The sequence below is a fragment of the Procambarus clarkii genome, chromosome 28, assembly GCF_040958095.1.
Source record: "Procambarus clarkii isolate CNS0578487 chromosome 28, FALCON_Pclarkii_2.0, whole genome shotgun sequence".
In the NCBI taxonomy this organism is placed as follows: Eukaryota; Metazoa; Arthropoda; class Malacostraca; order Decapoda; family Cambaridae; genus Procambarus; species Procambarus clarkii.
The window spans coordinates 27219735-27243970 of record NC_091177.1 but is presented as its reverse complement, the minus strand read 5'-3'; positions in this window follow the sequence as shown (position 1 = coordinate 27243970).

Genomic DNA, 24236 nt, shown 5'->3' with positions numbered 1-24236 from the left:
AAATGCTATGCCCAAGATTACCATCCGAGTTGCCGTCGGGGAAGTGGCTCAAATAGCCTCGGCTATCACTTCCTTTTGACGGCCGTGATGGTCAAGCGGATTAAGGCGCCCTGTAGTTACCAGTTGCGTTGCTTCTGGGAGTATGGTTTCGAGTCACTTCTGGGGTGTGAGTTTTCATTCGCATATAGTCCTGGGGACCATTCAGGCTTGTTCGCATTTGTGTTCCTCACGTGTGCCCCAAAGAATGAGGTGATTTGGTGAAATGCTATGCCCAAGATTACCATCCGAGTTGCCGTCGGGGAAGTGGCTCAAATAGCCTCGGCTATCACTTCCTTTTGACGGCCGTGATGGTCAAGCGGATTAAGGCGCCCTGTAGTTACCAGTTGCGTTGCTTCTGGGAGTATGGGTTCGAGTCACTTCTGGGGTGTGAGTTTTCATTCGCATATAGTCCTGGGGACCATTCAGGCTTGTTCGCATTTGTGTTCCTCACGTGTGCCCCAAAGAATGAGGTGATTTGGTGAAATGCTATGCCCAAGATTACCATCCGAGTTGCCGTCGGGGAAGTGGCTCAAATAGCCTCGGCTATCACTTCCTTTTGACGGCCGTGATGGTCAAGCGGATTAAGGCGCCCTGTAGTTACCAGTTGCGTTGCTTCTGGGAGTATGGGTTCGAGTCACTTCTGGGGTGTGAGTTTTCATTCGCATATAGTCCTGGGGACCATTCAGGCTTGTTCGCATTTGTGTTCCTCACGTGTGCCCCAAAGAATGAGGTGATTTGGTGAAATGCTATGCCCAAGATTACCATCCGAGTTGCCGTCGGGGAAGTGGCTCAAATAGCCTCGGCTATCACTTCCTTTTGACGGCCGTGATGGTCAAGCGGATTAAGGCGCCCTGTAGTTACCAGTTGCGTTGCTTCTGGGAGTATGGGTTCGAGTCACTTCTGGGGTGTGAGTTTTCATTCGCATATAGTCCTGGGGACCATTCAGGCTTGTTCGCATTTGTGTTCCTCACGTGTGCCCCAAAGAATGAGGTGATTTGGTGAAATGCTATGCCCAAGATTACCATCCGAGTTGCCGTCGGGGAAGTGGCTCAAATAGCCTCGGCTATCACTTCCTTTTGACGGCCGTGATGGTCAAGCGGATTAAGGCGCCCTGTAGTTACCAGTTGCGTTGCTTCTGGGAGTATGGGTTCGAGTCACTTCTGGGGTGTGAGTTTTTATTCATATATATATATATATATATATTTATTTATTTATTTATTTTTCACTAGGAGAGAATGCCTGTGTCTATCTATGTCTGCAACCCCTCTCAGGGACCCAAAGTACTCCTGAGACATACCGCTTATAGTGGCCAGACTGCTTTGTTTAACAGTTCCTCTGTCTTATACTCATGGCTCGGGCACAACCAGGGTGCCCCCTTGTGGTTACTGACCCTCTTAACCACAAGGCTGCTCCCCTCTCCCGCCTCCCTGCTTAACCAACCTGCCTGCCAGCTAGCCTGTCAACCTGCCTGCCACGTCGCCTGTCTGCTTGCCTGACAGCTAGCCTGCCTTAGAGGTAGCCTGACACCTAGCCTGCCTTCGAACTAGCCTGCCAGCCAGCCTGCCTTTTACACTTCCAGCCTGCCTGCCCTCCGGCATTCCGTCCTGTCGGGCTAATTGCTATCCTGTTGGCCTTCTTGCCCGCCAGCATACCTAGCGTCCTGCTTGCCATGCTACCGGCATGTCTGCCGTCATGCCTGCCGTCATGCCTGTTGGCCTGCCTGGTGGCTTGCCTGCTGGCCTGCCTGCTGGCCTGCTTGTCGATCTGACTGCCTGCTGGCCTGCTTGTCGATCTGACTGCCTGCTGGCCTGTCGGTCTGCCTGCCATTCTGCCGGTCTGCCTGCCATCCTGCTGGCCTACCTGCTATTCTGCCGGCCTGTCATCCTGCCGGCCTGCCTGTCATCCTACAAGCCAGCCCGCTTTCCTGCCATCCTGACCCCCAGCCTTTCTGCCCGCCATCCTGATCTTTTGAAATCCTTCCTGTCATCCTATCTGTTCCCCGTCTTCCGTCCAGCCATCCTACCTCCCATTCTTCCTCTAAGTCTGCATACCATCCTGCTAGTCAGCCGTCCAGCTAGCCTGCCATCCTGTCTGCCGTGTTGCGAGCATTCAGTCTACTAGCGTGCCTGCCTTCTGCCAATTTACCAGTCTGCCGTCCTGCCACCATACAGTCTACCAGCCTGCCTGCCATCTTGCCTGCTTTTCTGCTCGTCTGTCATCCTGTCTAACGTCCTGCACGTATACTAGCCTGCCTGCCATTCTGCTTGCTATAATGCCTGCTTGCCTGTCCCTGCCTATCTGCTTGGCTTCCTGCTTGCACGTCTTCCAGTAAGCTTGACTATCTACTTGCCTATTTTCCTGAATGCCTGCCTACCTTTCTGACTGCAGTTCTCCCTCCCTACCCTCCTGACTGTAGTTCTCCCTCCCTTCCTTTCTGACTGCAGTTCTCTCTCCCTACCCTCCTGACTGCAGTTCTCCCTCCGTACATTCCTTCCTGCCTGCCTTTCTGACTGACCAGGTGCCTACAAGCACCAGCGTACCTCTCAATCTGCCCCTCTACATTTGCCTATCAGGACTCAAGAAGAGCGCCTCTTTAGTGCAGGCAACTCGAAACCTGCACTAAAGAGACGCTCTTCTTGAGTCCCAATGGGCACATGTATTAACAAGTAGATGGTGTCGCGATGGGCTCTCCCCCAGGTGTCCTGTTTGCGAATTTCTTCATGGGTACCATAGAGCAGACGGTCTTATTTGACATGGACTTGAAACCCTCCATATACAGCAGGTACGTTGACGATATATTTATGCAGGTACCTGATGTCAGACGTTTGCAGCAGCTGAAGGAGGCATTCGAGCAAAATTCGATGTTAAGTTTCACCTCCGAGATGGTGAGTGATGGGAAGCTGCCCTTTCTAGATGTAGCAGTCATGGAAAGGAATGGTGGCTTCTACACTACAGTTTACATTAAAGAAACGAACATAGGAATGTGCCTTAATGGCAATAGTGACCGCCTAGACAAGTACAAGAGGAGTGTAGTCAACACTTACGTCGGCCGAGCTCTCACTCACAGCTCTGGTTGGAAGCAGGTCTGTTACGGACCCGAGTCCAGCGTCGTAGCACGGAGCAGTGACGACAACGCCATCTGTGAGTCTGCTCCCGAAACCCCCTCCAAATGGACAGCGCCATTTAGTAAGGACGGGATATACCGGCCACAGGTGCTGGATTCCAGTCTTGATCAGCTCATAACATAGCCGCTGCTGACCTCTGGTGAGGCGGCGCTTAGACAGCAACGCCATCTATGGAGTGGATAGGTGGACGTTTGTGTCTAAGCCTGTAAGTGAGGTTCCCTAGCCCTAGTACTAATGACGTGTCTGATTACAGAGTCGACCTGGGACTGCTGTATTGGACGATGGGGCAGTCTACCCAAGGCAGCCAAGGTCTCTTCATGAGTTTGCTCTGCAGAAGCTGTGAGTCACCCCCAGACGAACACTGTTGAGAGTGTTAGCCTGCCTGTGACGTGGCAGTACCAGGAATCATCCTATCCGGGGCTGGCTGCTGGAAGAGACTATCCACTGTGGTGCTGAGAGAGGAGAGTGATCAGCGGAATCACACGAGGCTCCTGCCTAGGGCTCGCAACCCTAGTATCGGTCGTGGAGTGGCCTACACAGCGGAGCTGATCGGAACCTGCCAGCTACAGGCTGGATTGTGGATGAAGGCCTACAAGACGGAGCACCCAGTGGGACTGTGTTTTGGCTGGCCTGTGGCCAGGGTAGATTTGCCTAGAGAAGCCAAGAGGATTCAGCGTGGGCCACGAAGAAGGGAACCAGGACTACTCATCGTGAGCACCGTGGAGCATCCCGTGTCTTCAGAGGAAGACGATTCTGTACAGTGTGTATTTATACCCCCTGTGTGACAGTTTATATATTTATTTATGGTGGTGGTGATTATATATATAAAGCAGTGCATTTGTATCCCTTCCCCTTTAATTTAACTTGCGTTACGGAACACACCCCTTGAAAGCCACTACTAACTTGGGGCCGGATACCCAAACTCTAATAACATCAGAGAAGAACCCGGTTGCGACCCAATAGGGCCGTAACAAGGTCGATGAAAACCTCTGTAGGGTAAGGCAGGTACTAGTCAACAATGGTTTCTCTAACGGTTATGTTGAAGTCTTTAAAAGATAGGTGAAATGCCATGCAATCTCAGAAGAACCTACTAACACAACACTTGTACCTCCTATAAGACTGTTTTACAGGAAATTTTTTCGACGGCTCATAAAACAGAGGAAAGTGTCCTGAAAGCTATTATTAATAGGAACATTATTTTATTATTAATAAAATGGTCAACCTACTGATGAACTCTCCAGACACCAAACGGAATGCCTTGAAAGAAACCAACGTCGTCTTTGCCTTCACATGCCCACTTTGAGACTGTCAGCCCCAAAGATCTCAGTATATAGACAAGACAACAATGTCTTTTTCTAAGCGAAAAAGAATGCACAAACAACAGGGCTCCATCAAGGAGCATATAATTTCCTCGCACAACCCCCTCCCCATCCGGCCCGTTGGCGTCGTGAGAGGTCTTGGTGGACGGCTGCCGGAGTGTGATGCTCCGTTGGGCAGTCCTCTGTCCTTTTCTGGCCTTGCACTCCTGCTGCTGTCTTCTCCAATTGTGCCGGATCGCTTTTCCTTTTCCTTAGGTTTCGTTTTTCTCCCCCCTCTTCTTCTATCTGCATGTCGTTTCCTGCCGACCTTTTGCTAGTTTTGGATTATTTCTTTAGACTTCTTCTATTTTGACGCCCGGGTGCTTGAGGAGGCATACTCTTGCACCCGTAGAACTGTAGTACCCAACGTCTCGAGCGAGGGGAACCTTTTATTGTCAATCCCCCTTTCGTCACTGAACCCGATCTCGACGGACTGACGGTTCTTAAGGTGGCGTTTGTGGGGCGTATACTCACGACGCACCCCTAGGGGGCCACGGCATGATCGGCGATAGCTTCCTGTTGGGTGTCCTGCCTCTAATTGTGGCTCCATGGTGGGTATGGGGGCACATTCGTGGATGAATTTGTCACTTTTCGTCTCTATGTCGTTGAATGTTTCCGTTGTACCCTCTCAGGCTCGTGGGGTGGGCGACCAAGCCCCCGAGTCGGCCTGTATTGGAAGACCAGGCTCTGTAGCTCCCGCTGCGTTGGGCCCCGACCTTGCTCCTCCTTTGATCGTCCTGACTTCTTCCCCCAGCTCCCCTCCCTCCTCTGTGGTTAGGTCGAGCCTCCAGCCCCCGGTGGTGACCACTTCGTCCCCTGGTGTGGCTAAGTCTTTCGTTGTGACTACTGCGTCTTTTGACCCCTCTCTCTCTAGGGGTTCTCAACGCCGTTCGTGCCCCAACTGCACTCGCTCGATTCCTTCCCGTGCTGATGCGTATCAGGCCTTGTTTGGTCCTGCTTCATGGGCCAAATACTTTGATCTCCTCCCTCTTGATTCTGCGCCACCTGACGATTTCTCCCTCCATCGGCATCTTGTGGATTCCGTGGATGCGTCTGTTACTTTCAACCCCACTTGTCTCGGTACACGTGTTATTGCTGCTCCTTCTCAGGATGCGGCTTCGCGCTTGGCTGCCTTATCTTGCCTTGGCGAGATCCCTGTTCGGGTCTCCAAGAACGTTCAGATGAATGCCAGTGTTGGCACTATTCTCCTCCCACCCCATGTTGCAACTGGTGTTCGGAATCTGCAGGATTGCCACGATGATATTCGTCATATCCTTGATGCCCAAGGCCATTCTGTCCTCCAGGTTGACTCGTTTACTCGTCCCCCTCGTGGTCGTCGCCGTCAACCCCTTCGCGTTGTGAAAATCACCTTTGATGGTAGGACCCTTCCATCCTCTGTCATTCTTGCTGGTGCTAGGTGCTCTGTCCAGGAGTATATTCCTTCTCCTCGACTTTGTAACAAGTGCTGGAGGTTTGGGCATGGTGCCCTCCGCTGCTCTGGGACTGTCTCTCTCTGTCCTTTGTGTGGGAGTGAAGGTCACTCTAAGTCGGAGTGCACTTCTCCCCAAGCTCGCTGCCTCAACTGCGGTGAGGCCCATCCTACCTTCTCCCGTGCCTGTGTCCATTACAAGCTTGAGGCAGCCGTCCTTAACCTGAAGCACCGGGAGCGTTTATCTTTTCCTGAGGCGAGGCGCCAGGTTCGCCAGCTCCCGCCTTATACTAACATCTCTTATGCTTGCGTGTTGCGCTCTTCCTCTCCTCGTCCTTTCCCCCTTCCTCAGACTCTCAACCGTTTCCGGGCCTTGGACCCTGATACGCCCACTGCCCCCTCCTCTGTTCCTTTGAGTTCTCTCCCGAGGGGTCCCCCTCCTGGTCCTCTGTCTGGGGTTCCCCTTCTTTCAACCCGGTTTGTCATGTCTCCTGTGTCTTCTTCCTCGTCCCCCTCCGATCCTCTTTCCCATCCTCTTCCTCCATCTATCGGCTCTCCCCACCGCCTGTCGGTGCGGGCGGATGTCCACCGCTCTCCTAACGGCCGTCGTGTGTGCTCTCGTTCGGTTTCTCCTGTTGAGACACTGGAATCCGTTGCCCGGTACGTAGTTGCTGGGACACCGGTCTCTTTAAGTCAGAAGCATAAGCCTGGCTCCTCTCCTTCCTCTTCCCTGGCGGGTAAGAAGGCTTCGCTTTCTTTCTCAGCTCCTACTTCTGGCTCTGTTGCTCCTTCCCCTCCCGTTTCAGTGATTGCGCCCCCTGTTCCTGCTATGGAGGTTTCTTTGGCCCCTGCTTCCCTTTCGGTTGCTGCTCTTGCTGGGGTGCGCTCCCCTCTTTCTACTCCCCCTCTTCCTGCTGCTGTCCTTGACTGCTCCTCTCCGTTATCTCCTCCTCTTCCTCCTCCTCCTCCTCCGGACCCCGCCCGCCCACCTCTGATCTGTTCTCCCGTTTCCTTCCCTCCGTCTTTGCTCAGTTTACCCATGCCCCCTAACCCTGACTTTGCTGACCCTGATCTCGGCCCTGATATTCTTTAACGTGCTCTGTTGCTCTTTCGCCTTTGTTTCTTCCATGTTCTCTGTTTTTGTCCTTTCTCTTCTCGTCGTTGTCCATTCTTCAATGGAACGTTCGAGGTTATTACGCCAATTTCCTCGAACTCCAACTTCTGATTTCGCGGTTTTCGCCCCTTTGTGTCTGTCTCCAGGAGCCAATGCTTGGTGCTCGTCCTGGTCGTTTTCGTGGCTTGAGGTTATCTTGAGGTTATCTTGAGATGATTTCGAGGCTTTTAGTGTCCCCGCGGCCCGGTCCTCGACCAGGCCTCCACCCCAGGAAGCAGCCCGTGACAGCTGACTAACACCCAGGTACCTATTTTACTGCTAGGTAACAGGGGCATAGGGTGAAAGAAACTTTGCCCATTGTTTCTCGCCGGCGCCTGGGATCGAACCCAGGACCACAGGATCACAAGTCCAGCGTGCTGTCCGCTCGGCCGACCGGCTCCCGATCGGCTATTCCTTTCTCTCCCCCCGCCCCCAGCCATTGCTGGGGCTTCTAATTCTTCTGCTCTCTGGATTCGTGTTGATGTTCGCTTTGTTCCTTTACTTTTTCCTTCGCCTCTCCATTGTTCTGCTGCTCGTATCTTTGTGGGGAAATGGTACACAGTTTGTTCCATTTATCTCCCCCCGAGTGTCCCGCTCTCTCTTCCTGATTTGAAACACCTCCTAGACTCCTTGCCGGAGCCTGTGCTCCTGCTGGGTGACTTCAATTGTCGTCATTCTCTTTGGGGTGACGTTCTGACGAATACCCGGGGTCGCCTCCTTGAGCCGTTTCTCCTCTCTTCTTCCCTGTCTCTTCTGAATTCTAGTGAGCCCACTCATTTGGACTCTCGGACTCGCAGGCTTTCTTGTCTTGATCTTTCTCTCTGCTCTTCTTCTCTTTACTTAGATTTCACGTGGCAGGTTCTTGATGACCTCCATGGAAGTGATCATTTCCCCATCCTTGTTTCCTTTTTCTCTTTTCGCCCTTCCCTCTCTTTCCCTAGGTGGCAGTTTGCTAAGGCAGACTGGACCCTATTTACCCTCAGTGCTGCTCTCTCTGACCTCTCCCCTCTGCCTCTCTCTCGCGCTCTCCTCCTTTTTCATGACACTGTCTTCAATGCTGCCCTCCGCTCTATTCCTCGCTCTTCCTCTCGGGGTCCACGGAAGTGCGTTCCCTGGTGGAATGCGGACTGTGCTCGGGCTGTCCGCTGTAAGCGTGCAGCCTGGAAGAGGCACCGCCGTAGGCAGACGACCGATTCTTTTCTTTTCTTTCGGAAAGCGAGTGCGGTGGCCCGTAGGGCCATCCATACGGCTAAACGTGAATGTTGGGCATCTTATGTCTCAACAATTACGTCCGAAACCCCTCTGGCCCAGATCTGGAAGCGTATCCGCAAGATAGCGGGTAAGTTCGTTCCCGATGTTTCACCGGTCCTTCACCTCCATGATACTCTTGTGGCGGACCCGTTGCAGGTCGCTTCCGAACTGGGTTCCCACTTTTCTTCTGTTAGCTCTGGTCTTCATCTTCCCCAATCTTTCCTTCTTCGTAAACCTGTCCTTGAGTCTCGTCCTTTAGATTTCTGCACTCATCTTCAGCTTCCCTATAATGATCCCTTCTCTCTCTCTGAACTTCGTTCTGCCCTGGCCCTCTACGGTTCTACGGCGGCTGGCTCCGATGGTATTCATTATGAGATGCTTCGCCATCTCCCTCCGAGCACGTCTCAGTATTTACTGAGTCTGTATAATTGGATCTGGGAGTCGTCGTCAGTCCCTGAGGACTGGCTCGATGCCGTTGTCCTCCCTGTTCGCAAACCGGGGTCTCTGGGTACTTCCCCTAAGGACTTTCGCCCTATTGCTCTCACAAGTTGTGTCTGCAAACTCTTTGAACGTATGATTAACCCTTAAACTGCGCATGGCGTATATATACGCCCTGAGTAACATGTCCCACCGTGCGCATGGCGTATATATACGCCATAGGGTGCCAAGCCCGATTCAAATGGCCCGCGGCTACACGGGGTTGACATTAGCTTCCTCAGGGCTCTTGTAAACAGATGCCATTTTTAAAAAAAATCGTGGGCAATGTTCTCAGGTGTGAGAGGCACAGTACTTGGAGCAACCAAGGCTGGCGCACGCAGCAGGAGCGAACAGCATTGCTGTTCAGCTTGTGACCACAGCATCGCCGAAAAATGTCAAAATAAATATATAATTGTTATTATTTAGCGATGACAATATTACAGATGACCCCTGACTGTGATATAAATAACCAGGGTTGTGATAATAGCAGGATTGTTGTAATAATTAGTGCTGTGGGAGGAGTGATGCTGAGAGACGGAGGGAGACAGCAACGTTTACGGACTGTGTGGCCACCTGTTATTGTTTGCATTCACCATACCAGCTCAGTGGTTCTCTATGGTGAACACAAATGTAAATACTTGTATATAATGTGTGTATTAGTGTAATAACAGCAAAAGGATTATGCTGGGAGGAGCCATTTAGGTGACGGAGGTAACGTCGTCTGCACGATTTGTCTAGCTGTTTAGTGGGTGGCCACTATGCTCTTTGGGCGCACTACAAGCTTAGGTGTACAGTTACGGTGCATAAAACATGTAGATACTTATATATAATAGGTGTATATAGGGTAATAACACTGCAAACAGTATTGTTGGGGGAGAAAGTTTATTGAGTGTGACCTTGAATGAGTGAGGGAGCCGCCAGCCGCCAGCTGTGTATAGCGACGACTCTTAGTGCCTGAACTAACTATATCAGCTTAGCTATACAGTTGTGGTGAACAAAATATATACATACTTATATATAATGTCTGTATATAGTGTAATAACACCACAAATGGTATTGTTGGGGGAGAAAGTTTAGTGCGTGTGTTGAGGGAGTGGCAGCGAGTGGCTGACTGGTGTGTGGCTGTAACTCTTCATTGCTTTTTGACTCTCAATACCAACTTAGTGGTTCGTTATGGTGAACAAAACATGCAGATACTTATATATAACCTGTGTATAGAGTGTAATAGCAGCAAAACTCTTTGTTTATTGTTTTATAAACATAATAATTGAATCACTAATATGCACACCATACTTTTGAGTATAGCGATTATTCACCACTTTTATTATATATTACAATACACACTATTGAATAATATTACTGCAAAAAAAACTAAGAAAAAATCAATCGGAGACATTGAAACAATTAGGTAATATCTTTGTGGCAACTCCCACCTGTCAGCGCGGGTGACGCTGACCGGCTCTGACGACTGCTCTGTCAACGCCCACTTTTTGCCAGACTTCCTCGGTCAATTGCGCCCAAAATATGACACCTACGATTTTATTTTTTATTTTTCCCGTGCTCAGGGGACACAAATTAACATGTTTAGAAGACGAAAAAAAAAATGATTTTTTTTCTTGCGCACAGGGGTGTAAATGTCCTCAGGACCCCTGAGCAGTGGAAGGGTTAACGTTCGTCTGATGTGGTTCCTGGAACACCATCACCTCCTCTCCCCTTCTTAATTTGGTTTCTGCAAGTGCCGCAGCACGACAGATGTCCTGGTGAACTTGGAGGTCTATATTCGTACTGCTTTTGGTGGGAAGACCTCCGTTGTTACCGTCCTTTTTGACCTGGAAAAGGCTTACGACACCACTTGGCGTTATCATATCCTATCTCAACTTCATTCTTTTGGCCTTCGTGGTCATCTCCCTCTCTTTCTCCGCAGCTTCCTCTCTCGTCGTTCCTTTCGGGTGCGCCTTGGTACCGCTCTCTCTCCCTCTTTTCAGCAATACGAAGGTGTGCCCCAGGGTAGTGTTCTGAGCACTACTCTTTTTCTGGTTGCCCTCAATGGTCTTCTTTCCTCTCTTCCTTCTGGTGTCTTCTCCGCTCTCTATGTCGATGATCTTACCCTTTGTTGTCAGGGTGATGATTCGCCTCTCCTTCAACGCCGGCTTCAACTTGCAATTGATGCCGTGTCGTCTTGGGCCACAGATCATGGCTTCAAGTTCTCTACTTCTAAGACTTGTGCCATGACTTTTACGTGGAAACGGGTTGTTCTTCGTCCCTCTTTGTCACTTTATGGTCATTCCCTTGAATACAAAGATTCCGCGAAGCTTTTGGGGTTATTACTTGACACTCGTTTGTCTTGGTCTCCCCATATCTCTTACCTCCATGTTGAGTGCTCTAAAGCCCTTACCCTCCTTCGGGTCTTGTCCCATACTTCTTGGGGGGCAGATAGGCGCACTCTCCTTGCTTTACACTCCTCTCTTGTCCTGTCTAAGCTCGATTATGGTTGCCCTGCTTACTCGTCTGCTTCTCCTTCTACTCTTCGCCGTCTTGATGCTTTGCACCATACTGGGTTGCGCTTCAGTTCTGGTGCCTTTCGTTCGACTCCCATCCTTAGCTTGTATGTTGACACTGGCTTCCTGTCTCTCCAGGACCGCCGTGATCGCTACTGTCTTCGCTATCTTGCGGGGTCCTTGCAACATCCTTCCTCTCGCCTCTGTCGTGCTTTAACTTTTACCCTTCCTGCGGTTCCTGTTCCTCTTTACCACCTCCCTCTTTCTGTCCAGTTATCTCGCCTACAGGATTCTCTTTCCGTTCGTATTTCTGATGTTTCTCCTCGTGTTGTTCCTTCTTTGCCCCCGTGGACGGTCCCTCTTCCGCGGTTTTGTACATCGTTGACCCGTATCACTAAAGCTTTTACCCCTCCTACGGTTCTAAAACGCCTTTTCCTCGAGCACTTTTCTTCTAACTCCCGCTCCGTTTCTGTCTTCACCGATGGGTCTAAGTCAGCGGACGGTGTTGGCTACTCTGTTGTTTTTCCTGATCGCACTTATATGTGTCGCTTGCCTCCGGAGACTAGCATCTTTACAGCGGAACTTTATGCTATTCTCTATGCTCTTCGTCTCCTGCTTTCTCGTTGTCAGTCTTCCTTTGTAGTTGTTGTTGACTCTCGTAGTGCCCTCATGGCTCTCGGGTCCTTTAATCCGGTTCATCCAGTAGTTGTCGAGATCCAGCATTGGCTGTTTCTTGTTCACAGTAAATTTAAGTCGGTTGAGTTTTGTTGGGTTCCCAGCCATATTGGTGTGTCTTTAAATGAGCGAGCGTGTGGTATTAATAGGGTATTAATTTCATCAACACAAGACAGAACACCTCACCCCATCCACCTCACTCAAATGTAGATATAAACAAATCGGAGATGTGTAAGTTCTATTTAGTTGTGTGTGTGTAAACTAAAGTCTTTGAAAATGTAATAAGTTTTATGAAACGCGCTCAAGTGTCGCATCAGACTAGAAATAAAAATTAATTTTGGAGAATTGATTTTTGAATTACCACCAACAGTGAAAAGAAATGTACGAAAGATCGAGAAAAATCGTGTTAGAATTATTAATCTTACTTTTTCGGTCATATTTAATAATATATGTCTACAGGAAAGACTGCTACCAAAATATACATACATATATATACATATATATATATATATATATATATATATATATATATATATATATATATATATATATATATATATATATATTGTTGGAAATTTCCAACACTAAATACATCACTGTTGTATTATTATTAATTATTTCTAAATCTACTAATCATTTTAGTGATTAAAATTAACCAAACGTAGAGTTCACATGTACTAATAATTACATCTGTACAATAAGGCTAGAATTCTTACGTCACCAGACGCCAGTATTGCGTCAGATTCCATTATAATAAACACAAATATATCCAGTGTGTCTGAGAATTGAATTTGATTCTCTATAAAACAACGGTGTTCTGTGTGATAATTAATTGCAGATACACTGATCCCCAACTAATGCCAAATAGAGCGTTTATAGTTATAACTGTTATCTGATAATAAATTTAACGTCACGTGTGAATGCCCTGGAGAGACTTTAATTCATCTCCATTGCTTGTTTACCATTGTAAAACGGGCAAATAATAATAATTAACTCCTCTGAATAATAAACCCGTCCTTATCCGAGCATTTCAATCACAACTGCGAGAAATGATAATATTCGTAGTAAATAATTTGTGTATCAAATGCGGGATGCGGGGCAGGTGAGACGCGAGGACACGAGGTGACTCGCTCAGAGAGAGACACCATTACCCAAGCCACCAGGGTAGACGCCACCAAGAGCTCCAGATGAAAGTCGCCACTGTGAGGTGTGAAGAACCTTTGCAGACAACAACTTAGCTGGTGTCAGTGTCACTTTACACATCGTGTTGAATTGTCAAGAGATTTAATTTGACATTCAGCCAGGAACCCGTTAAATTTGTTCCGTGTAGCACAACGTGACCAGCCAGATAAGCGCGTCAACATCTAGGCTAGGCTCGACACCACGTGATCGTTACAACGACGCCTGAACCTAGGACGCGAACTTCGGCAAGCCTTAACTTACACAGTACCCTATTAGCTAAGTACCTTTATTCCCATTTGATGCATCATCTAGGAGGGGGTTATAGCTGGGTAGCTTGTCGTCACGCAGAGCGACTATAAAAAACCACAGGTTATTATTTACCTCCATTATTTAATTTAATTTCTTGAACATAGATGTCTAGCAGCTTAATCTGTTGCTACTGAATATAATTTGATTTACAGCGTGTGTGAAGAATTCCCCGAGCTGTCATTTCCCGTGTTAATCATCTCCCAGTGTTTCATGATGAGTCCAGGAGATTCCGAGGATGAGTCGTAACCGACTTCTAGAAATCGTCTTCAAGCTAAGACCCTTTCCGTATTCCTTAAATTCCATTATCTATAGTATTATTCATGCAGAGCACTGTTTCTTTGGATTGACATGTGTTTATTATAATTATTAATTTCTCATGTTATAATCTATGTTCTTATTGGTGATAAATATAATGATTCTATAATTGGTCTTAGGATTTGATTATTGCATAATGAACTGGTGCACGAACCACACTAGTTCCTGGACATATATGAAGTTCCAGTAATAACCCCCCAATGTAGGTGTTTGAGGCTTTGATTCAGTTAAATTATACAGCCCATTAATTTATATAAGTGATCATATTCTCTAGTATTTATCCATAGTTACTGGTTCATCTAGGAATTTTCTAATGATCATATTTTATTAGTTTCCCTCTTTACTATAGAAGCGGGTGGTCCTTCGTAATAGAATTTCATTACATTAATATTTAAATAAATAGACTCAAGCCCCAAATGTCCCACATATATATATATATATATATATATATATATATATATATATATATATATATATATATATACTGAACATCTTGTTTCAGATTCTTTACTTTAAAATGCATAACGTTTCGAATACTTCTCGTATTCATCATCAGATCTAAAAGAAAAAACAGAAATCACAATCTAATAACTGGTAAACAAAGAACTCATACTGAATATAATTGCCTATCAAAGAAAGGAAAATGCTTGAAAAACAAAACACTTAAGCACACTTAAAGTGATCAATACAAATAAAACTTATTAACTGTCACATATATTAAAGCTAATTTAAAAATCCATTAAACTACAAGATGAATTTTATAACTACTAACACAAATCATTCTATTAAACTTACGTGAAGTGATCAGAAGTGAACCTTGATACCCGACACATAGATACAAAACACTATAACAAATATTTATATAATGACTACAAATCTACAAAAAATGTATGTAAAATACAAACAGAATAAACGACAATTATAAAGTACTAACCAAAATCATATAAAAAACTCAAATATTAAATAAAATTAAATACCAAAAAATTTATTATATATCCTAAATAAAAGATTATATTAATGTACAATGTCAAGACTTGAACTAAGTAAGAAAGGGCAGAGACATGGTAAACTAAACAAAATTATAATAAAATTAAACTACCAAAATGAACTATAAATCAAATTACAGGGCCTACTGTGCACTATACAGTGTACAATTGAACAGCTGAAAGGTTGCTGTTTAACAGAGGCCGCAGCTCCTTTATATATAAGGATTCCATTACTCTCAAATCTGACTGGCCATTCATACAAGTGTCCAGAATTTTAAAATCAGATTCCAGCAGAGAATGATCAAACTCATATCAATGGTTTCTAATCTCCGAAAATGCTGGTTTAGACAATGGTAATCCAGTCCTAAAAGATAATCCCCGGTGCTCAAGTATCCTAATCTTAAAGTTCCGAATGGAACTCCCGATATATCCAGCATTATAGCTGGAACAATTATACATACATACGACATTTGAGCACAAGGGGATAGGCACTTTCTCTTTAAATTTAAAATAAGAGCCTATGGTATTTGTGTTGACAAAAATAAATCTAAAGTCTACTTGAGGATAACACTGCTGCAACAGTCTCCTCAAACGACTCCTTACAGAAAAGCTAATAGTGCCATGAAATGGTAATTTAATATATTTAAGATACCTTTCCACTGTAGTAATCCTACACGATGGGTGAAACTTCTTATTTAAGAAATTCCTTATAAAGGTATAAACCATATGCAAAGGATAACCATTATTTGAAAAAAATTTCACAAGAAAATTAATTTCTTGATCAAAGTTATTCCAATTAGAACATAAAACAAAGGCCCTATTCAGTAGAGTGTTAATTGCATTTTTCTTAAAAATATCAGGAACAAAAGAATTAAAATTTAAACCTAAACCAGTAAAGGTTGGTTTCCTAAAAACATTAGTGTTGAACCCATTAAGGTTATTCACTTTTACATCAAGAAACGACAATCAACTTCACACTCTGCAGTAAAACGTATATTACTATGTTGTGCATTAAGATACTCTCTAAATTTCTCAATATGACATTGGTCCTTAAATAACAAAAAAGTGTCATCTACATATCTCCTGTACAAGACTGGTTTAAAGGCCGAAGGACAATTATCAAGCCAATTTATTTCATGAAAACTCAAAAAAGCATTAGCCAGTGCAGGACCTAAAGGAGGCCCCATTGCTACTCCATCAATTTGTTTATAATATTTATTATTAAACATAAAGATGGAGTCTTTAACTGCTATTTCTAACAACCGTCTGAATATTTTACTACAAAATCCAGACACTAAGTTAGTGTCAGCAAATAATTGATTTACACAGATATCAATGGTTTCCAACAAAGGAATATTAGTAAAAAGTGATTCAACATCGAAACTGGCCATTATAGTTGGGAACTCAAAAATTAAAGAGGAAAGTTCTTTTACAAAATCCTGAGAATTTCTCACAGTAAATTCATTATGCGTTAATGGTTCTAATAATGGAACCAGAAACTTTGCCAGTTTATAATTAAAAGTGCCAATCGCTGATAAAATAGGACGAATCGGTATACCTGTTTTATGAACTTTAGGTAACCCATATAAGATGCCTGGCTTAGAGCCAGTTGCAAGTAATTTAGTATAATCAAAAAGAGAGTCTTTCAGACTTCTTAAAACTCTATTCAGTTTATCCTCACATTTCAAAATATACGAGAAAGGGTCTATATCAACCAACGTAAATTTAGAGGGGTCTTCTAACAAACTTTCAACCTTATTCACATACTCTAACTTGTCCAAAACCACTATACCCCTACCTTTATCTGGTCTAGTAATGCAAATTCTCCTATCATTCTTTAAGCCATTAATACAATCCAATTTCCTTTTGTCAAAAGGAGGGAATGTAGATTTATATTTACCAAAGTCATTAAAGACTTCATGTGCTAAGGAGGAAACAGTACTGATGATATTGGTCCAACTATAATTTGTACCAGTCCTTAGGGTACAAGGTTTCAATGTATTGCATAACGCTCAAAACCTAAAAAATGATTAACAAATTTAGGTTTTTTACACGTCAACCCGAAGTCTAACCCCAGAGAGAGAAGTTCTTTCTCAATGGGAGACAGAATTCTCCTTGAAAAATTGAAAACCACTTTATCAGGGCCCACCGAATTAAATGAAGGTATACCCAAGTTACGCTATTTCTTTCCGTGAATAAGTCAACATTTTTCAACCCTTTTATTATTATAATTTTCATATTTACATTTTAAGGATGCAAAATCAACCCAGGAAACCAAGATCTTGAATTTTTCCAAGTTCACGTGCAATTCACTTTTCAACTTATTTACCCGCTTCTGCTTTTCAGAAATTTCAAAGTCCAACAATCTCAATAATTAAGAATTATATTCACTTGTTAACGCAAATTTGTCGGAATACACTTTAAACCTGAGGAATCTTGGGACCAAACGATGCGCCTTACAGGTTTGTAGAAATTCCAAATCCAAGTGAACCTTCTTAACTGCGAAATCCACTTTTTCTATTCTTCTGTATAACGTAACTGTAGGTCTTCCGTATCGTTTTAATAAAATATTTATGATCGATGTTCCCTTCGGGAATCTTAATTTTAAGATGAATAGGAAAACCAGGGATATACTGAACATCTTGTTTCAGATTCTTTACTTTAAAATGCATAACGTTTCGAATAATTCTCGTATTCATCATCAGATCTAAAAGAAAAAACAGAAATCACAATCAAATAACTGGTAAACAAAGAACTCATACTGAATATAATTGCCTATCAAAGAAAGGAAAATGCTTAAAAAACAAAACACTTAAGCGCACTTAAAGTGATCAATACAAATAAAACTTATTAACTGTCACATATATTAAAGCTAATTTAAAAATCCATTAAACTACAAGATGAATTTTATAACTACTAAAACAAACCATTCTATTAAAATGAATGAAATAAAAAAATAAAAATAAATATCTAAAATATTTTAATATAAATAAAAATAAAATCATTCTATTTTAAATTTAAAGATAAAGTGCCTACCCCCTTGTGCTCAAATGTCGTATGTATGTATAATTGTTCCAGCTGTAATGCTGGATATATCGGGAGTTCCATTCGGAACTTTAAGATTAGGATACTTGAGCACCGGGGATTATCTTTTAGGACTGGATTACCATTGTCTAAACCAGCATTTTCGGAGATTAGAAACCATTGTTATGAGTTTGATCATTCTCTGCTGGAATCTGATTTTAAAATTCTGGACACTTGTATGAATGGCCAGTCAGATTTGAGAGTAATGGAATCCTTATATATAAAGGAGCTACGGCCTCTGTTAAACAGCAACCTTTCAGCTGTTCAATTGTACACTGTATAGTGCACAGTAGGCCCTGTAATTTGATTTATAGTTCATTTTGGTAGTTTAATTTTATTATAATTTTGTTTAGTTTACCATGTCTCTGCCTTTTCTTACTTATTTCAAGTCTTGACATTGTACATTAATATAATCTTTTATTTAGGATATATAATACATTTTTTGGTATTTAATTTTATTTAATATTTGAGTTTTTTATAAGATTTTGGTTAGTACTTTATAATTGTCGTTTATTCTGTTTGTATTTTACGTACATTTTTTGTAGATTTGTAGTCATTATATAAATATTTGTTATAGTGTTTAGTATCTATGTGTTAGGTATCAAGTTTCACTTCTGATCACTTCACGTAAGTTTAATAGAATGGTTTGTTTAAGTAGTTATAAAATTCATCTTGTAGTTTAATGGATTTTTAAATTAGCTTTAATATATGTGACAGTTAATAAGTTTTATTTGTATTGATCACTTTGGTGTTTTGTTTTTTAAGCATTTTCCTTTCTTTGATAGGCAATTATATTCAGTATGAGTTCTTTGTTTACCAGTTATTTGATTGTGATTTCTGATTTTTCTTTTAGATCTGATAATGAATACGAGAAGTATTCGAAACGTTATGCATTTTAAAGTAAAGAATCTGAAACAAGATGTTCAGTATATCCCTGGTTTTCCTATTCATCTTATATATATAATATATATATATATATATATATATATATATATATATATATATGTTCATATATAATATGTTGTACCTAGTAGCCAGAACGTCATACTTGGCCTACTATGTAATGTCCGATTTGCCTAATAAGCCAAGTTTTCTGAATTTATATAATTTTCTAAATTTTGCCTTATGAAATGATAAATCTGTCCATTTCATTATGTATAAGTTGTTTAAATTTGAGTTAAAACTAAAGTAAGATATATGACCGAACCTAACCAACCCTACCTAACCTAATCTAACCTATCTTTATAGGTTAGGTTAGGTTAGGTAGCCGAAAAAGTTAGGTTAGGTTAGGTAGGTTAGGTTGCCGAAAAACAATTAATTCAGGAAAACTTGGCTTATTAGGCAAATCGGGCCTTGCATAGTAGGCTGAGAAGTGCGTTCTGGCCAGAACGCACTTCTGGCCTGGTACGACATATATATATATAATATATATATATATATATATATATATATATATATATATATATATATATATATATATATATATATACGTCGTACCTAGTAGCCAGAACGCACTTCTCAGCCTACTATTCAAGGCGCGATTTGCCTAATAAGCCAAGTTTTCATGAATTAATGATTTTTCGACTACCTAACCTACCTAACCTAACCTAACTTTTTCTGCTACCTAACCTAACCTATAAAGATAGGTTAGGTTAGGTTAGGTAGGGTTGGTTAGGTTCGGTCATATATCTACGTTAATTTTAACTCCAATAAAAAAAATTGACCTCATACATAATGAAATGGGTACCTTTATCATTTCATAAGAAAAAAATTAGGAAAAAATATTAATTCAGGAAAACGTGGCTTATTAGGCAAATCGGGCCTTGCATAGTAGGCTGAAAAGTGCGTTCTGGCTACTAGGTACGACATATATATATATATATATATATATATATATATATATATATATATATATATATATATATATATATATTATATATATTAGTATATATATATATATATATATATATATATATATATATATATATATATATATATATATATATTAGTATATTTTGGTAGCAGTCTTTCCTGTAGACATATATTAATAAATATGACCGAAAAAGTAAGATTAATAATTCTAACACGAATTTTCTCGATCTTTCGTACATTTCTTTTCACTGTTGGTGGTAATTCAAAAATCAATTCTCCGAAATTCATTTTTATTTCTAGTCTGATGCGACACTTGAGCGCGTTTCGTAAAACTTATTACATTTTCAAAGACTTTAGTTTACACATACACAACTGAATAGAACTTAGACATCTCCGATTTGTTTATATCTACATTTGAGTGAGGTGGATGGGGTGAGGTGGTATTAATAGGGCATTAATTTCATCAACACAAGACAGAACACCTCACCCCATCCACCTCACTCAAATGTAGATATAAACAAATCGGAGATATGTAAGTTCTATTCAGTTGTGTATGTGTAAACTAAAGTCTTGAAAATGTAATAAGTTTTACGAAACGCGCTCAAGTGTCGCGTCAGACTAGAAATAAAAATGAATTTCGGAGAATTGATTTTTGAATTACCACCAACAGTGAAAAGAAATGTACGAAAGATCGAGAAAATTCGTGTTAGAATTATTAATCTTACTTTTTCGGTCATATTTAATAATATATGTCTACAGGAAAGACAGCTACCAAAATATACTAATATATATATATATATATATATATATATATATATATATATATATATATATATATATATATATATATAAATATATATATATATATATATATATATATATATATATATATATAAATATATATATATATATATATATATATATATAATATGTTGTACCTAGTAGCCAGAACGTCATACTTGGCCTACTATGCAATGTCCGATTTGCCTAATAAGCCAAGTTTTCTGAATTTATATAATTTTCTAAATTTTGCCTTATGAAATGATAAATCTGTCCATTTCATTATGTATAAGTTAAGTTGTTTAAATTTGAGTTAAAACTAAAGTAAGATATATGACCGAACCTAACCATCAATACCTAACTTATCTTAACCTAACCTAAACTATCACATCTAAGTCAATAAATTATGGTCCTAATATAATATAATAATAAAATTAAAATAAACTAAATTTAAACAATTTATTGAAAATAAAAAAAACTTTTGGCCTATTAGGTAAATCAGGCCTTGTATAGTAGGCCGAGAAGTGCGTTCTGGCTACTAGATACGACATATATATATATATATATATATATATATATATATATATATATATATATATATATATATATATATATATATATATATATATATATATATATATGTCGTATCTAGTAGCCAGAACGCACTTCTCGGCCTACTATACAAGGCCTGATTTACCTAATAGGCCAAAAGTTTTTTTTATTTTCAATAAATTGTTTAAATTTAGTTTATTTTAATTTTATTATTATATAATAAAGTATATTTGACATAAAGTATATTTTGGTAGCAGTCTTTCCTGTAGACATATTTTATTAAATATGACCGAAAAAGTAAGATTAATAATTCTAACACGAATTTTCTCAATCTTTCGTACATTATGCTTCACTGTTGGAGGTAAATCAAAAATCACTTCTCCAAAATTCATTTTTATTTCTAGTCTGACGCGACACGGGCGCGTTTCGTAAAACTTATTACATTTTCAAAGACTTCACAAATACACAACTGATTAGAACTTGCATTTCCCTGATTTTATATCTACATTTGAGTGAGGTGGGAAGGGTGATGTGGCATTACATTTGAGTGAGGTGGGAAGGATGATGTGGCATTAGAGGATATTAATAGGGTATTAAAAGTATCAACACAAGACAGAACACGAAACAATGGATATTGAATAGAAGTGTTTGTAGAAAGCCTATTGGTCCATATTTCTTGATGCTTCTATATTGGAGCGGAGTCTTGAGGTGGGTAGAATATAGTTGTGCAATAATTGGCTGTTGATTGCTGGTGTTGACTTCTTGATGTGTAGTGCCTCGCAAACGTCAAGCCGCCTGCTATCGCTGTATCTATCGATGATTTCTGTGTTGTTTACTAGGATTTCTCTGGCGATGGTTTGGTTATGGGAAGAGATTATATGTTCCTTAATGGAGCCCTGTTGTTTATGCATCGTTAAACGCCTAGAAAGAGATGTTGTTGTCTTGCCTATATACTGGGTTTTTTGGAGCTTACAGTCCCCAAGTGGGCATTTGAAGGCATAGACGACGTTAGTCTCTTTTAAAGCGTTCTGTTTCGTGTCTGGAGAGTTTCTCATGAGTAGGCTGGCCGTTTTTCTGGTTTTATAGTAAATCGTCAGTTGTATCCTCTGATTTTTGTCTGTAGGGATAACGTTTCTATTAACAATATCTTTCAGGACCCTTTCCTCTGTTTTATGAGCTGTGGAAAAGAATTATTGCACAACTATATTCTACCCACCTCAAGACTCCGCTCCAATATAGAAGCATCAAGAAATATGGACCAATAGGCTTTCTACAAACACTTCTATTCAATATCCATTGTTTCGTGTTCTGTCTTGTGTTGATACTTTTAATACCCTATTAATATCCTCTAATGCCACATCATCCTTCCCACCTCACTCAAATGTAATGCCACATCACCCTTCCCACCTCACTCAAATGTAGATATAAAATCAGGGAAATGCAAGTTCTAATCAGTTGTGTATTTGTGAAGTCTTTGAAAATGTAATAAGTTTTACGAAACGCGCCCGTGTCGCGTCAGACTAGAAATAAAAATGAATTTTGGAGAAGTGATTTTTGATTTACCTCCAACAGTGAAGCATAATGTACGAAAGATTGAGAAAATTCGTGTTAGAATTATTAATCTTACTTTTTCGGTCATATTTAATAAAATATATATATATATATATATATATAATATTGGTGTATACTGGCAGCAGGTTTTCTTTCAAACATGTTTCATTGAATATGACCGCATATTCTGTATTTATTATTTTCTGGTTTAGGGCTTCTATCCCTCTAACTATTTTCTTAGCATCAGGGCTTAATTGAAATAGGAGTTCTCCAAAACTCATTTTCGTACTTTTAAGGTGAAGAAAAGAAGTGATTTACTATAGAGTGTATTACACTTATTTGTATAATTTGCACGACGTTTCGAACCTCCATGGTTCATTCTCGAGTGAACAGATCTTACAATACTACCAGATCTTAGTATTGTAAGATCTGTTCACTCGAGAATGAACCATGGAGGTTCGAAACGTCGTGCAAATTATACAAATAAGTGTAATACACTCTATAGTAAATCACTTCTTTTCTTCACCTTAAAAGTACGAAAATGAGTTTTGGAGAACTCCTATTTCAATTAAGCCCTGATGCTAAGAAAATAGTTAGAGGGATAGAAGCCCTAAACCAGAAAATAATAAATACAGAATATGCGGTCATATTCAATGAAACATATATATATATATATATATATATATATATATATATATATATATATATATATATATATATATAAACTGAAAACTCACACCCCCCAGAAGTGACTCGAACCCATACTGCCAGGAGCACTCTGCAACTGGTGTACAGGACACCTTAACCACTCGACCATCACGACAGGACAAAAGATGATGGTAGCCGAGGCTAATTCCCCATCATCCCACCGGCACTCTGATAATCTTGATCATAGTGTTTTATCAAATCACCTCATTCTTTGGGGCACACGTGAGGAACATGGACGTGCTACATGGACACTTCGTTCTGAGTAGCTAAATCAGAAACAACAACACAGACTCAGAAAGCTAATTTCTAACATCCTAAACGACATTTCTTTCATCCTAAACCTGCTTCCAACCCTAGTAGCACTATACTATGCCTTCCCTTCATATCTGAAACCAAAACTTTTACTAATACCTTTTGTCTTGACATAAAGCTCGCCTTTCGACAAACTAACACACTTTGTAGCAATCTAGTTCACACTGCTCCTCCTGCTTCTAATGCTGCTGGTGTCTACTCTATTTCCTGTTCGTCTTGTCCTCTCCTATACTTTGGTGAAACTGGCCGTACACTTAATGACTGACTTAAAGAACACAAAAGAAGTGTTAAGTCTGCAGACACAATTAATGCTCTCTTCTGTCATGTTAGGGATTCTAATCATCCTATTGATTGGTCTTCCTCCAAAATAATCTTTCCTGCCTCTACTCTACACAGACGCCGTCTTGTTGAATCGGCTCTAATACACAACGTACCCAACATCAACTTGAGTCCTGGCTTTGTTGCTGTTGACTCTTCCCTTTCATAGTATATACTCAAATGCTCTAATCTTTCTAACAAACGAGACCTAACATAAACTTACCCTTCCATATATCTTTCTTTCTCTTTCCTTTTTCTGTCC